This window comes from Lycorma delicatula, chromosome 4 (assembly GCF_047948215.1).
Source record: "Lycorma delicatula isolate Av1 chromosome 4, ASM4794821v1, whole genome shotgun sequence".
NCBI classification, from domain to species: domain Eukaryota; kingdom Metazoa; phylum Arthropoda; class Insecta; order Hemiptera; family Fulgoridae; genus Lycorma; species Lycorma delicatula.
Genome location: NC_134458.1, coordinates 162,176,075 through 162,189,920, shown reverse-complemented (window position 1 = coordinate 162,189,920; position 13,846 = coordinate 162,176,075). Strand labels below are relative to the sequence as shown.

Below are 13,846 nucleotides of genomic sequence, written 5' to 3'. Positions count from 1 at the left end.
GCGATAAAAGTAGCGATAGAGAAATTAAAGGAAAATTTTGAAAATGACATCTACATAAGGGAAGAAAATAAAGATATTAAAAAAAAACCTTGATATTTTGTTAAAAACCAAAAATTAATCAGAAGAAATACCGAGTGTCATGCGTTTGTAACTCGGAGGAAGAATTCAGCTTGGAACTATATGAGAATAAAGCAATGAAATGTGACAAAAAAGAGGACAATTAGGAATTACATATTAAATTAAAGGATCATCATATACCACAATAAGTAGAGTTTTGTAATTTAGGTAGTAAAATTACAAAGGATGGACGAAGTAAAGAAGATATCAAAAACAGAATAATATAAATAAGAATGCTTGCATGCAAAAAGAAATCTGTCTGTATAAAATATCGGTCTACGAATTGTAAAGATATTCCTTAATATATCTACAAGGAGTGAAACGCTTTACCGTAGTAAAACGTGGACGGTAGGAAAAACAAAATGCAAAAGAGTAAAAGTCTTTGAAGTGCGTTAAGACAGTGTTAAGGTATTTGAAACCGTCATACAGGAGATTTAAAATTAGCTACGTTAATGAGGGATAAAAGTTTGTAGCATAAGATAAGAAATAGGTCGATAGGCTATATAGTAAGGCATTTATTTAGATTTTTTTAATTTGGTAATGGGAGTGTAGAGGTAAAAATAGTAGGAGGAAGATAAAGATTGGAATGTATAAAACAGATAACTGTAGATATAGAATATAATAATTTTAAAAAATAACAGAAAGAAACGGAAAATAGAATCGAAACGGTAAAATTAATAATTCAAAAAAATATACTTTCATTTACTAAGAGTTAGTAGCTGAAAAAAATAACAGTACGCCTAAACAAAAATAACAAATTACGAAGTATTATAATTATATGAATTTTTTTCTCATGTTTGTAATATAAGTTATCTGATGACATAGATTTTGAGGGCATCCTCAAAAATCTATGTCACTGTAAATTTATTTATGGCTGTGTTTTTTATTATTTTGTTTTTTTATTATTATTATTATTTCCTCATAATTCTGGAATGTATTGTCACTAGTATCATTTTATTCCTAGAGACATTAAATAATTTTAAAATAACTTTCTCCTTTTTTTGTAGTTTTGCTTTTCTTGAGAAATCTAAAAAATATGCATACGCAGCGCATATTTGTGTTGGTATGGAATATTTCTGGGAAAAAAAATCATCCTACCATTGCATTTACAAGTTTCTTGTAGAGGGAGTTTTTAAATGTGCGCGCGCGTGTGCGTGTGATGGGAGAGGACAGATATTCATCAAATCCCTTTCAGGCTTGACATTTTTCACATTACAATAATTTCATACCATATTTTCACGCGTAAGTGTCAAACTTACGTAATGAATTAAATTATAAAAGAATAAATAATAAAATTAAGTTAAAGAAATACGTTTATTTCAATGAAAGTCTTTTGCTTATGGTAAATCAATAAAATAAAATAAAAAAAATATTATTTCTGTATTCAATTCTTTCTGTCTCTTTCCCTTATTATCGCATTACCATTCAGTTGAATGAAAAAATTACCAGACGGAGTCTTCCCTATCACATCGATAAATATGATTCTAAAGAATTTTTTTCTTTTTGACATAAATATACAGGTACTTTTCAGTAGATCATTTTATTTTTTTCTGGAAAATATTTCTTTAAAAACCCAGTCGTAAATTATTCATTTTTTTAATAATAAAAACTGTATGACCTTTGGACTGGTATTCTATTATCTAAACGTAAAAATGGTTTACACGTTAAAAATCTGAAAAATTATTTTATTAAACAATAAATACTAATAAAAACCAATGTTTTTTTTTCACTGAAATTATATCAAAATATTATTTGTGTATATAAGATATTTCATTTATTATTATTATTTTATCACTAAATGCGATAATACAAATTCAAATATTAATTTATTATTCACGTTTCCTGGAACCATCATATTTGCATAAGTTTAGTCATCCGGTGAGATAACACTCTTTATACAAAAATCATTATTTTAATCTATGTACCAGTATTATCATATACTTTGCGTGTGTGGTCTGTGTATGTTTGTATGTGTGGGGGGGAAGGTGCTCGAATGTGTGTGTGTGTGTTTACTTATATTTTATCATAATAATTAAATTCAATATTCTGCGGTTTTTTTTTTTTTTTTAATAAGTTCTCTTTCTTAATTAATTTTATTTTTAATATAATTTTTCTAACATTTTGAGGTTACTGAATATTGAAATCTGTCATAAATAAAACATACCACGTATAATAAGGAAATGATTTACACTTGGAAATATTTTTCAATAAAAAAAAAAATTGTCTTGTCTACAACTTAATTAAGTGCACGACTTTTTGATGGAAGTGTTGTACGATTGATTCGAGGTTATTTGTTATCGGTATTTAAATTAAATATACTTTTTGTTTATATTTTGATAAAAAAAATTTGAATTATAGATTTTTTAATAAACTACAGGCTTGTTTTTTTTTTGTACGGCTTGTTATTTCAGAAGTTTTGAGTTCCGATGTAAGGACGTATCGTCTATCCGGTTTATCGCTATCAAATCTTTTACATACCGATACGATTAAAGCCTGTTTTTTTCTACGGCTCTTTATCTTATTATTTATTTATTCACGCCGGTTCGGCGACTGCAAACTTTTATTCCATTACTATTTCCTTTCCTCTTTTTTTGATGAGAAATAGATTCTATAGTGTATGAAAAACGCTTAGCCGAACCGGGATTAGAACCCAGAACCTCTTGTATAAAAGGCAGAGACACCAACGTTCAGCCATTGAGGTCAGCGAATGTTAAGTTACTTTTTTAAATTGAGTATTTCAATAGATTTTCCTTTCATTAATTTCGTCAATAATAAAAATTCAACGGAAAATACCATATCTGTCAGTTTCATGATTCTATATCAACATTTCATTCAGTACTTGAATGTAATAAGAAAGATACCGTAATAATTAACAGATTGTTAATTTTATTTAGTTTACCCGATAATAAAATATGTAAAATAATATAATTTACTAATTTAATATTATTTTATTAAATAATGTATAATAGTTGTATTAAATTGAAATATTAATGCAGAATTGCTAGACCTGTGGTAATCAAATTATATAACAATAATAAAAAATTTGTTAACTAGTTTCATAAAATAATAATAATAATAATAAAAATTCGGGTGGTTTTATTTTATTCCCCATCAGTTTTATATTTACGTATAAAACATTATTTTATTTTTGATTTTTTTAAAAACTTTAGGAAAGCTAAAGAAAAGAAAGTTTTTTTACTACATTTTAACTTAACATCGTTTTGCATCCGTATTATTTGCATGAAAAAAAAAATATCTAAAAGTATGGCTTGTTAATATGTCTAATAAGTTAATCTTTATAATCCCTGTGTTCTTTTTGTCCTCTATCAATTTGGAAATTTTAAATTCATGTTTTCCAATTATCTGCTATTTAAAAAAATAATAATAATAATAATAGCCAATCAGGAATGATTATTTTTTTAATTAAAAATATTATTACGTTCATTTTTATTAGATGAATTAAAAAATAGGTATACTAATTAAAAGTAACTATTATCTCTATATTTTAAAAAATATAGGTTTTAAAATATCCGTTGCTCTAATAAAATAATATTAATAAAATATTAATAAAATTAATATTAATATTAATATTAATAAAATTAATAATTTTTATTACACTGTGAACTATAGTTATGTATCACAGATAAAAACAAAGGCCAGCCACAACAAATATAAAAGAAATGAATGTAATACCTTTAGGAAGAAATTTATTTTTATATTAGTTTTATTCAGGCGATTCTTGCGGGGAGCTTTTCATTTAAATGTTATACAACAACATATCAATATTTTTTTTTAATGTAAAAAGAATTATTTAATGTATGTTAATAAGAGTTTATACAGGTATAATAATGAATACGATGAGATAAATTGTAATAAAACTACTGAATTATAACACGCGAAAAATAAGTTTCTTTATATATCGGGTGCAGTTCAATCTGACAACACTGTGAGAGTTCTCATTGGCTGTTGCTTAAAGCTCATCGGCCTTGCAGTAGATAGTAATCTCGGTTCATAAGTGATCTGCATTGTAATGAACTTTTTTAAATGACTTTTATCTTTAAATCAAACTGAGTATTATAATAAAAAAAATTTCATAGATGCACAGTAGTAAAAATTCACCTTTTATTTATTTATTTATTTTTTTTTTATGAAATGTGCAGGCATCGATTGCTATGGTCTTTTAGCCGGAATGGACATTTTTTAACGTATGAAATATGCCATGTCTGACTGGGATCGAACCCAGGACCTCCGGGTGAAAGGCTGAGACACTTTCGCACACGGAAGCCGACATCATTATTATTATTATTATTTTAAAAAATTGTGAAATAGTTTATTGTAATTTACCAGGGTTGTTAATAATTAAAAAGACAAATGGCTGTGGAAAAATTATTGATTAATTAAATCTAACGCTAATTTTCATAATTACCGGCTATATTTAGGCACTTGTTCCAGTAAAGAATTGTCATCTCGGTGTCTGAGTCATTCTTGTATCGCATTCTTGAATCGCTCATTGTCACCGAACTCGAAGCCTCGTAAAAACTCTTTAAGAAGACCAAAAACAAAAGAAAATCAGATCGAGCGAGATCGGAACTGTAAGATGGATGGAGCAACCTCCAATATAACTTTGCACAGTATTCGCTACTGACTGTTCGTTCTTCTTCCAAATAGTCGCAATAATTGTTATATTATTGCGACTATATTATTGGGCTCTTTGTAATCCCCACAAAAAAAATTAGCATCACTTAATCCGCTGATAGGTTTTGAATTTTTTCCTGACGGGCAAATCTGGATGTTTCCATTCCGAACTCTAACTTTGGATTCCGGTTGTAGTTTCATCACTAGTTACTCGTATTAACCGATCTAAAAAAGAATTATCATCCGCTACAAAACGTTGTTGAAATTCCGTAAAAATGTAAATTCGGGTTTATCGTAATTTTGAGTTGACCTTCTCTGAACTAATCTCGACACGTTTTGTGGAAATTCAATTTATCATGGATAATGGAATGGACAGTGACGATAATCCACAAATTTCAACAATTTCCCAAATTTTTAAGATTCTGTCCTTGAATAAGCTTATTAATGCAATTTTGGAATGTGTCAATCGAAACTTCCGCAGATGATGAAAATCGGTGACACTTTTTGCCCGATTTAAATTAATCGATCCGGTTATAAAAATGTATACGGTTATTACACCGTTCTGACATCCGCGGATAAATTTCGACCAACTTTACACCTTCTCAGGAAAGAGAAATGTTATCATTCAACGTTGTTCTTATACTGTACACGTTTCAAGCGAAGCCGATATGTTAAAGTAAACAAGATGTTTTAATAACGGAATATCTTTTCAAAAAGATGATATTTTCTACGTCGGGGTGACAACTTGAATGTCAGATAGTTTCAGTTACGCTACTAAATTTTTTTTACGCTATTGCCACTTATCTCTCCAATTATTAAATGATCCTCGTATTTTCCGGTAATTATCAAATAAATTTACTTAATTTATTAATTAATTATTTACATTTGTAACTTTACTCGAAAATTTATATTTATTAATCACAGTAATTTAAGGCACATTAAATATTTTGAAGTGTACATATTTATTCAGATAATACATTAATTATGATTCTATGAAGAGGGTAAAGGAACTGGATTTAACTCTTTAACTCTTCGAAGGATCCCTTCTACTGTTTCTTTGTTCTTTTACATCACCTAATGATACCATCGGATTGGTCAAACTAGTTGTTAAAATGATACATACCACAGTGAAATTATCTCTAATGATGTACTGTGTTTTTACTTCCTTGTACGAAATAAAAAGTATTGTGATCGTGAAAAATTTCGGTTTTCAGATTTCAACGGAAATATTCAATTTGACCATCACTGAATCCATTTTAACTAGTTTTGGTGTGACGTCTGTACGTACGTATGTATCTCGCATAACTTAAAAACGATTAGCCGTAGGATGTTGAAATTTTGGATTTAGGGCTGTTGTTAGATCTAGTTGTGCATCTCCCCCTTTTGATTGCAATCGACTGGACCAAAAGTGTCCAAAAAAGCCCTAAATCCAAAAACAATTGGATTTTGGACTCTTGATAAGTGCTCATTGAGAGCTTTTCAACGATATATCATAAGTGATACTTATTTTCGTCGGTTCCAGAGTTATAGGCAAATAAAATTTTAATTAAAGATTTGGATCTTTCAAGGAGAAGACACATCGGTTCGAATCAGACTTCATCTCATTTTTTTAAACTTTTTTTTTTAATTTAAGTATATTGATTTATTAATAATAATTAGTCTCAGATTGTAAAAAAAATGTTACAATAAATAATAATTCAATAATAACAATAAAAAAAGATGGAAAAATATCAGCAGTTGTTAATGAAATAAAATTTGATGTACTTTACATTTAAAAAACCGTGTACATGTAATTTAATATACGTACAAGGAAGTGATATAGTATCCACATCGGATATTTTCTTTTTAATTTTCATTGAAAAATCCTTTATAAAAACGGAAAGGTTTTTGTAATTAATATATAATTAATTACAAGTAGATTTAAATATCCTTTTTTCCGGCTTATTTTATTCGACTATATTCAATCAAGAGCAATCTCAAGACGATCAGCCGGAGACTGGACAGGACTTACCATTAAACTTTAATTAAGTGAAAATCGCGTTTTAAAGTCTTTTCAAAGTCAAAATTAATTAGTAATTCTTCAATCGTTGCAACATTTTTTCCTTACATTTTATGAAAATTATTTAGTAATCGCAAATTATTGTAACATTTTCAATGATTTAATTATAGTTGAATCAAAATCTACTTCTTTCTATTTCATATTAAATTAAGCAATAGAATTTATTTAATTTAAAATAGCGTACAAATAATTATTTATTGTAACTACATATAATTAATTATATTTATGAATATATTTTATTTAGTATAACCTATCAAACGGTAAGTTGTAAGCATGCAGCTTACAGAACTATGTGTAAATTATCATTTGCATAACTATTATTCGTAGTTACAATAATTATGTCACAAATAACTCAGTGACAATAACAATAACAATAATGATAATAATAACAAAAACTGGCAGTGTTACATTAACACTGTTAGAATGTTACCAACCTTGATTGTTTTGTACTACTTTTTAAGTAATGTATATAGTAGATTATAATATTCATCACAGACTAAATTACGTATGTAATTCATACTATTATAATTATTATTATTATTATTATTAAGAAATATTCAGGAATATGGTAAAATTTATGTATTAAAACAAACCGCAAATAATTATATCTTACTGTATGTTGATGAAACATGAAATACTGTAACGTATTAAATAAACTACAAAGTATAAATTTTGTAACAGTAATAATAAATCTCAAAAAAATTAATTTTACGATACATAAATATATTTATTATATTTATAAATATTTTAGATTATATTAGACCTTAATTTTATTTTTTTTTAAAAATAAAATCCTGTAAGACATGAATCTATAAGCTTATACTAACATCTGACAAACCTCCCTTCACCATTTCTTGGCTAAATGCACTGAAGATCAGTGGTACTGTTTTGTTAACAATAGACTCGTTTATTTTCAATACAGAAAAACTAATATTTAAAATTTAGTATATACAAAGAACAGGCTCCATGTGATGAATCGGTGAGTGAGGCTAACAGTCGGCGCTCTTTCCAATTGTACAGACCACCGAATGGATACGGTTTTGAAATTGAAAATATTCTTTACCCATACGCCGTTATGTGTAATATAAAGAAAACTTAGTATAAAATTTTATGAAAATCGAAAACCATGTTGGATCGTAACAGAGTTATAAATGTATAAATAAATGAAATGCCAGAAGTTGGAGTCGATGTCTTTTTTTAAAAGTAAGACAGTTTGTCAAAAACAATTATTGCCAGTTTTGTCTGATATTTCGATATTTCACTGACACTACAGGCAAATTTTTACTTAAAACAAAAGTAAAATTTGAATTTATTATATTTATTTATACAACATTGATAGAAATAAAATCAAAAAGAAGCAGCTGTTAAATTACAAAACTCACTGATTAATTGCATGACGTTTTTCATAAGCTAAAATATTCCATTTTCATATCCCACACTCAAGCTTCAAGCTGATGTGGCGATATCATCAAGCAAAAGAAACGTCCTCTGAAATATGAACATATACCCGATATGAAAGTATAAAACCATGAATTTTTGATTAAATATTTTATATATATAATTACCGGGTTCACCGTCATTTAATCGCTGTAAGAAGGATATTTTCGGGTTTTAAAGATATTTGCAAGACACACATTTTACCTGTCTGGATAAAAAAAAGTAAAAGTATTTTGAGATTTTTCTACGGGGTGCCCGTAATTAAAAAAGTGTTTCAATTTTTTTTAATTAAAACTCTTTTTGTGTTCTCTGATGTCCAAATTTACTATGAATTATATTTTCATTTTTTTAAATAAAATTAGAGGACCAGAGTTCTTGGATTTAAATCTTGATTAGATTTGATATACATATTTTACAGGTGTAAAACTCATTATTAATCAAGTTTTTTGAGTTGCAGTATTTTCTAGTAGTCTAGGTCTAATAACATGAAAACTGAATAAATATAATAACAAAAATTAGGAAAGAAATTTAAGATCTTATGTGTAATCAAAACACAAAATTAGCCTTTTTATGTAAACAACATCATCTTCTTTTATTTTTATTATGACTATTTTTAATATTTTTATGATAAACACAATAATGATTTTATATAATCGATTGAAAACCGTTCTACATATTACTCTCCGCGGTGGAGTGGTAGAGTCTCAGTCTTTCATCCGGAGGTCCCCGGGTTCTAATCCCGGTCAGGCATGGCATTTTTTAAACGCTATAAAAATTCCATCTCCATATTCCACGCACAAGCATAAAGCTTATACGGCGAAAATATCACCAAACAAGAAAATAAATAGAAACTTAAAAACTAATGAAATAGAATAAAGTAGAACTGATATAAAAAATAAATAAAATATAAAACTACACTAATAAATACAAAATAGTGTTGGATTCCCCTTTAAATTTTGACCTTTTAAAGTCGGTACCGAATTAAAAATATACAGCGCAATAACCCTTAATTTATCCTTTAAAAATTGGAATTTTTATTTATTTAATATTTTGTATTTATACTTAATTATTCCTTAATATATGCTGATGATCATCATTTAACAATCAAAATGCAGTTATCTATTTTTAGACATTTTTTGTAATGGTTTCTTGAGTGTTTTCGATTTTATTGTTTATATTTAAAAATACTTCACTTGAAAAAAAAAATAATAACGGTTTTTGTTTAACTCCATCCAAAATAGTATATCATAGCTTACAAGCGGGTTAGAAAAAATAAATAAAAATCAGATAAATTTCCAGCGACCTAAATAACCTTTTTAATTCTTAAAAAAGTGAAATAAATTATTTTACCGAATTAAAAAAAAAAATTTTAATTATAATTTATATACTTTAAACCGAATGATAATTAAATAATTAGGTATAATCCATTTTAATTAATGATTAAACAATTTTAATTAGATCACCCGCTAATTTATTTAAGTATAGTCGTATTATTCCGGGTTTTTTTTATATTTTTTTTAAACATATCCATAAAAGAAAGAATTACTGAAATAAAAATTTATCTATAATTACTAGAACAATTTTTAATTAGCAAAATAACTATTTTATTTGTAAATAAATACAAGTAATTTTGTTGTATTTAATTATCAACAGGAATTGAAAGACCGTAAAGGAATCCACCGAACTTCACCAAACACATCCGTATCTATCAACTGCTAGAACAGTCTGGTATTAATATTACTACAATATGAATTCTAAATCACAATTTAAAGAATAGTGTGAGATTTATTAAAAAAAAAAATTAAAAAATTAAAATTAATTACTTTATCGATAGCAATAAAGAGTCGGGATAGAATCAACAAAAAACGCCCTTAATAAATTTTAATTTATATCACTTTAAACAATACCGGTTTACACTCTGATATTAAAATTTGCCTTCATAATTCTGTTTATAAAGCAAAGGATCGTTATAGCTAAGATTCCGAGTTTGAATCCGATCTTAGATTTGCACTCAAGCATAATTCCATACATTCATAGAAAAAGATTAATCTGCCGTGATTGTGTTTGTTGCTTAATCTAAACTCTATTCATTTCTTTATTTTCTTGGTGATTAGCCGGATTACAATCAATTCATTATAATTTTTTTTTAATGAAAATAGGATAAACTTTAATTGCGTAATTAATTTGGTTTTTTTTTGTCCTCTTATTAATTTAAAAGTTCGTAATTGTTTTAAGTTTGAATTTTTGTTAAGGTACGTAAAATATGAACATCTATTAACATTGAGAAATGACAAAAATTGAATTCATCTAGGATCTTAAAGGAATGTCGTTGTTAAAGATGAAAAGGTCGTTGTTTTCTTAATTAATTAGTATCATCACTTTTAAAAAATGGTAGTTTACACCGTATTTTATTCTAACTATAAAATCAAACCTTTTAATAAAATAATTTTAAGTATAATGGCTGGCTATCATAAATTTAAGAAACCAATAAGATTCTACGAGTGTATAACGTAGTATTAAAATAATTGTACCGAACAATCGCTAGATTTGACTATAGGGAGCTAGATGTTTGAAGTTATTATATAAAAATTAGCTGAATTTTGATTATATTTCTTATCTTTATTATATAGTGCTAAAGTAAATAGTGACCGACCAGCAATCGTTTATCGGTTGTAGCAACCGAATTCAAGGTTAGTTGTAATGAATTAATTTTTTTCGTTCGTTTTTATAGTTCAGGAATCCTGATGAAAATATAATTTGGTTTTCAAAAAATATTAGAAGAATCAAATGTATGTTTTGTACATTTTTTTCGGTAATTTAAGCGATAAGTGACGATGAATACATACGCTAATCCTTATATTTATTATTTATATATATAAAATTAAACGCCTTAATTTATCCTTGCGCTTATATATATATATATGAATGTCCAATATTTGCTAAAAAGAATAACTTATTTAAAAACATAACAATATGCATCTCTGGTCGAATCAGACAACAGAACTGTTTTTATTTTTTTATTGTAACGCAATACAATCCTTACGGCTTACGAGAGAGGGTCGTATTATGCTTCCGTAACAATTTTTAGTAGATTACCGTTTAAAAAACAATCTTCACACAAATTTATTTAAAATACAAATAGAATATTTTATTAGTGAAACGTTATTTTGTAGATGTTTAAAATAATACTGATTAAAATCGTTAAAATAAAACTGAATTTTCTACGTTTTCATAAATGATTTTCGTTAACACATACTGTATTACTTTGTGGTAATTTTTTTATTTTTGCTATCTTAATTAAATATTTGCCTTCAAATTATCTCACGTGTTTATTTTTTAAACTAGTAAAAATTAGCTTTAATCGAATTTACTTTTATTTTATAATAAATCATATATTTTATGATTTTATTATGACCGAGATTGACCATGTTTTCCCTCGATCCATCCATCCAAATACTGAAACAATTCCGTTTTTATCGATGAATCAGGATATCTACCTATTCCTGTCGACATAATGTGTATTATTTTTACCGATGTACGTAAAACATCGATCGGAAAATATTTATTATTTATTTATATCTCCTACTTTTTCAAAAATCAAAATATTTATTCAAAAACGTTTGTAGAAATCGGTTACAAAAAATATTTAAAAAACCAATAAGAGCTCATGACTGTACGTTTAATTTTATCAACAAAACGTTGATTATAGCGGGACCGGTTTAAGTGTAGTTAAATACAGTCAGGAAAGATTAATTAATAAACATGTAGCCAGGTACTATTTTTTCTAAGCGAGTTGTCATCAAGACGGAAAAAATTTTCCTTATTTTATAAGAGAGATGATAATTTATTTTCTTTAAAATAGTAATTCATTTAACTGAGCTGTTATTATTTACCGTTTTAACTTTTTGGTTGGTGTTTTTAGAATGTTTTATTTTTTTAACGGTCTTATTTTATTCCAACGTATTAATATCATGTGATTTTCAAAAACTACATTTTATAAAATCTTATGATATAGTCACGACAGATCGTTTTATTAAATTTTATAACATTACATCGGTTTAACAAATCATTTTCAAACTTTTTCTAATAATTATTTTTCCTTCGATAGTCAAATAAATAAATCGGGAAATAGGTAAGATTATAAGAGCAATTTAATTTTTAATTACGAACATCGATTCAGTAATATTAGAAAAGTTTTACAGCTTTTAGGGGTGATTATTTCTCATACATCAGGACGCGTAAAATTCCTGCGGTTATAGTATCTATGAGAAAAATAGTAATTAATGATTAAATTTATTTATTTTTGTAAATACTATTGTAACATTAATGTAACATGTTATGTAATATTTGTATTATACGTCGAGTTCGTTTAAAAACAGTGCAATTCTTTTTATAGAGAACATTTTTAATTGTAAATCAAAATTTGATGCGTTACCCTTTTAATAGAAAATAGGAACTTTTTTTTTTAATTTTGCATCGTTATTCTAATTACCTATTGGAAAATTCAGTACTTTTGTAGGAATCGATTGTTAAAAGAATTACTGACACGTTTTTTATTTAATTCTTTATTCCGATCTTTCTAAAAAATAAAAGATTAAATATAAATCGGTGTTTAAAAACATAATAACTTTATTATATATATTTAACGTTAATAAAATAAAAATAAAAAATTAACTCACCCTCTTCCTCGGAAAAAGTAAAAATCCAACAGAAATTTTTTAGAACTTTTCTCTGATTGCGATTTTTCTGTCGTTTATAGATATAAAAAAAACCACAACAGTTCTCGAATACGAACACGATCACTGTAAAAGTAAGTCGCTGGAATAACTCCTTCCTATCGGACCGACCGATACAGACTGAACGCGTACAGAAACTAGTTATCTACCGGTCGGTGTACACGAGTCGCTACTCGTAAAAACAATCTCGGTGGCGTGGTGGTTTAGCTACATCAAGTATTAGGTCAACGACGCTTCTCTGCCCACCGTACCGTTTCTTAACGATATTCCTCCCACTTAATGCTGTATAAAAGGAGCGTCGCGACGACTTCATCAATTAAAAGTATTTAATTCACTTTCTTCTCTTCGATTCCTCTATCGTTTATTTATTAATTTATATCTGTCATTAAGCGAATTCAGACTTGAGTAATAACAGCTAAAATAATATTTATATACCGTAATTTTAAATTAAATTTGTAATATCTAGTATTAATTTAACAGATTATTTTAAGTAAACGTCTCCACTTACAGTAAAAAGAGCTGGTCGTAGAAAAAAGTAACAGGAAATTTCAGTCAGCGATGTTATTTTCTTACAGATTAAAACTAACTCGAAAAAAAGGGAAAATCTAAATCTAAAAATCCTTAATATTGGGAATGAAGTTGAAAATTATCTACTTATTGTTAAAAAATTAAATATCGTTTCTATGTTGCTATTCGCTTAATCTTACTGCATAACAAATTTAACCTTAATAACCTATATAAATTACAACGTAATTAAAAAACAAAAAAATGTTAAAATTGATCAACGATAATCATTAAAATATGTTCTTATTCTAATAACATATCGTTTAAAAATACACCGAAGAAAGTAAAAATATAATTT

General features: G+C 26.7%; 1 protein-coding gene across 2 annotated transcripts in view; it reads right to left on the bottom strand.

Moving 5' to 3' along the window:
• The window catches only part of LOC142324040 (uncharacterized), a 359,533-nt gene extending 346,371 nt beyond the window's left edge, over positions 1-13,162 (bottom strand). For both annotated transcript variants that reach the window (XM_075364631.1, XM_075364632.1), the window contains exon 1: positions 12,928-13,162. The gene's annotated coding sequence lies outside the window, so the exon portion shown is untranslated. The remainder of the gene's footprint in view (positions 1-12,927) is intronic.
• Between the last annotated feature and the right edge of the window lie 684 nt (positions 13,163-13,846).